Here is a 3823-nt window from a genome sequence, read left to right on the forward strand (position 1 = left end):
AACACTAACAATAAACCCAGGTTTGAAGCCCACAGGTTGAGAACTCTTGCTGTGGAAGCCCCATGTTTGCAATAAAAACTGTGGTATATATACACAATGGAATACTATGCAGCCGTAAGAAAGATCTCTTATCCTTTGAGACGACATGGAGGGACCTGGAGAGCATTACTCTAAGTGAAATAAGCCAATCAGAGGAAGACAAATACCACATGATCTTACTTATTTATGGAGTATAATGAACAAAATAAGCTGATGAACAAAATAGACCTAGAGACATAGGATAGAGTATGGTTCAGACTGACAAACCTCAGAGGAAGGGTGCAGAGGGGAGGAATGAAATAAATCAATGAACTTATATGCATGTACGCATAACCAACAGACATAGACAACAATGTTGGGGGGGTGGTCGGGAAGAAAGTGTCTGGTGGGAAAAAGGAGAAACATCTGTAACAAAAATAAATTAATTAATAAAAGAAGACATGCTAAGAGACAGTGTCTATAACTTCTTACCCTCAGCTCAGCAGAATATTAATTAAAAGTGACATTTTCTATAACTCTACTTCAGCAGTTCTCAACCTGTGGGTCATGACCCCTGTGAGGGTTGATCGACCCTTGCATAAGGGTCGTCTAAGAACATCAGAAAACACATATTTTTCATGGTCTTAGGAACCAAGACATTGTCCCTCTATGCCTCTCCAGGTGAGTCTGCCCACATGCAGATAGACCCATATATGAGTACCTGGTGTGATGACATCATCAAGCTAACCCCATCACAAACACCCTGTACAAATATAGGTGTGACAGGTTTGGCACCATAATGTACTTATGAGGACCAGTCATACATGTGTAGAGAGCAGCTACTGTGTTGAAAGCAGCAGTATTGAAGGTAAAATGACACTTCATGAGTTATAATTACTGGGTAAATGCAAAATTATATACTGTAAAATCATCAACTACTGCAAAAAGGTTTGTACCATGGGATCTTAATCTGGACGCTGATTGGTCTTTTTATATTCAGCTGTGGTTGATGTGAATACAGCCCCGTTGTAATAGTAACAGGCATGTAAAAAACAAAAATGCAGAATGGTAAATCATAGGAAACTTTAATGAACTGTATTGACTAAATTATGCCATGTATCATGTTTTGTATTATTAAAACTATTGTTATATATTATTTTCATTAGCAGACCATCCCATGACAATGGGTCATGTAGAGAAGAACGTTAAGAAAAGAAAATATAGTAAGGATTTTTACAGTATGATTTTACCTCAATAATTATAGCAGGAATTGAGAAACTGCAATGTGTTATTTGTTGTGAAGTTCTATCAGCTGAATGTAAGAAGCCAAACAAATTAAAACGCCATTTTGATAGCAAGCATCCGAGCTTTGCTGGCAAGAATACCAACCATTGTAGAAGCAAAGCTGATGGACTCAAGAAAGCCAGACTTGACACTGGTGACAAGTACCACAAACAAAACAGAGCAGCCTTTGTTTTTATTTATTTTATTTACTTTTTTTTTTCTTACCTGAGGACATTTTTCCATTTTTGGTTCAGATAGAGTGGGAGAGACAGAGAGGAAGAAAGAGAGAGAAACATCGACGTGAAAGGGACACATCAAGTGGCTGCCACCCACATGATAAACCAGGGCCGGGGACAAACTGCAACCGAGGTACGTGCCCTTACTGGGAACGGAACCCGGGTCTCTCTGGACCGCAGGCTGACACTCTAACCGCTGAGCCAAACTGACCAGGACCATAGCAGCCCTTGAAGCTGTATATTTGGTGGTACTCAGAATCGCCAGAGCTATGAAACCTCACACCACACTGCTGAGGATTTACTGTTGCCAGCGCCAAAGACATTGTTCCTGTCATGATCGGAAACGAATTTGTTACGGAATTGAGTGCAATTTTCTTATCTAACGACACTTGGTCTGCAGAAGAATAGATGCCATGTGTTCTGATATTCTTGATCAGGTAATCCAGAAAATTAAATCTGCTCCACTTCCAATATTTAGCATCCAGCTTGATGTATCTAAAGATGTTGCAAACTGTTTAGAGTTACTGGTTTACGTGAGGTATATTAATGATGGTGACTTTAAAAATGAGTTTCTTTTTTGCAAACTTCTTGAAATGACAACTACTCAACATGATATATCTGAAACGGTTCATCTTTGAAAGAGCATAAGATCTCTTGGGAAAAGGTTTGTGATGTTTTCAAAGATGGTGCTCCAGCTATGCTAGGATGTTGATTTGGATTTCAACGTTTGGTACTGAATGAGTCACCAAATGTCGTTGAAACTCACTATATGATTCATCGGCAAATATTAGCAATGAAGAGGCTGCCACATTAGCTACAAGAAGTAATAAAACGTGTAATAAATTCTGTACATTTTGTAAAGTTGAGCACTTTAAACAGTGGACTGTTTTTGCAACTGTGAAACAAGTTGAATGCCCCGAACAATGCTCTATTTCACACTGAAGTGAGATGGTTGTCGACAGGAAAAGTTTTAAAATGTGTTTTTGAGTTTTGTGATGAACTCAAAATGTTTTTAATCAGAAAACAAGATGGTAGTTTGAAGCACTTTTCAGTGATAAAAGTGAACTGCAGAAAATAGCTTACTTGGTTGACATCTTTGCCATCTTGAATGAGTTAAATTTATCACTGCAAGCACTAAATGCAACATGCCACGATTTGTCTGAAAAAATTCAATCATTGCAAATGAAACTTCAGCTTTGGCAAAAAAAAAAAAAAAAAAAAAAATGGATGAAAATAAAATTTACATGTTGCCTACCTTATCTGCTTTCTTTGAGGAACCTGACACTGAACCAGGCAAATGGATTATGATGATGATTTCTGTGAAAAACACTTGCACATGCTTGCAGATGAAATTTCATTGTACTTTCAAAATCTACCTGACACCCCATTTGCACTTGCCAGAAGTCCATTTACAGTCAAAGTTGAAGATGTTCCTGAGACAGCACAAGAGGAATTCATTGAACTTATTAACAGCGATGTAGCAAGAACTGATTTCTCTACAATGCCAGTTACAAAATTCTGGATCAAGTGTTTGCAGTCATATCCTGTTCTGTCTGAGACTGTGTTGCACCTTCTTCTTCCATTTCCAACAACATATCTTTGTGAAACAGGGTTTTCCAGCTTGTTGGTTATCAAGTCTAAAAAGAGAAGTAGACTTGTTGTGGAAGATGATCTTTGTTGTGCTCTTGCAAAGCCTGCCCCGAGAATTTCTGATCTGGTGAGAAAGAAGCAATCTCAACCTTTGCATTGACGTTGGCTTTTTACGCGTACTGCCACAAAATGTAGCAATGTAGTTTACTGTTGTTATATTAAGACTGTTACCCATGCTACACCATGCTTCAAGACAAAATTTCATTTATTTGTAATTAGAAATAAATATTTCACATTATATAATTGCATGTTGTTTTTGTGATTAATCACTATGCTTTAATTATGTTCAATTTGTAACAATGAAAATACATCCTGCATATTGGATATTTACATTACAAATCATAACAGTAGCAAAATTACAGTTATAAAATAGCAACAAAAATAATTTTATGGTTGGGGGTCACCACAACATGAGGAACTGTATTAAAGGGTCGCAGCATTAGGAAGGTTGAGCAGCACTGCTCCAGTTATTTAATTGTGTGTGTCCTTGTTTTCTACCTGCCTCTTTGAAAGAATTGATAAGTAGCAATTAAAAAAGCTTTTTAAATCCTGACTTTTATCTAAATTCACATTTAGAATTCTCAGTTATTTAAACTAAACTCCATAGTATCAACTGGAGTTTCATAATTAAAAAA

General features: G+C 37.1%; 1 pseudogene; it reads left to right on the forward strand.

The window, feature by feature from the left end:
• Positions 1-1192: 1192 nt before the first annotated feature.
• Positions 1193-3288, forward strand: LOC118635623 (annotated as a pseudogene).
• The last annotated feature ends 535 nt before the right edge of the window (positions 3289-3823 follow it).

Source organism: Molossus molossus, unplaced genomic scaffold (assembly GCF_014108415.1).
Source record: "Molossus molossus isolate mMolMol1 unplaced genomic scaffold, mMolMol1.p scaffold_m16_p_2, whole genome shotgun sequence".
NCBI classification, from domain to species: Eukaryota; Metazoa; Chordata; class Mammalia; order Chiroptera; family Molossidae; genus Molossus; species Molossus molossus.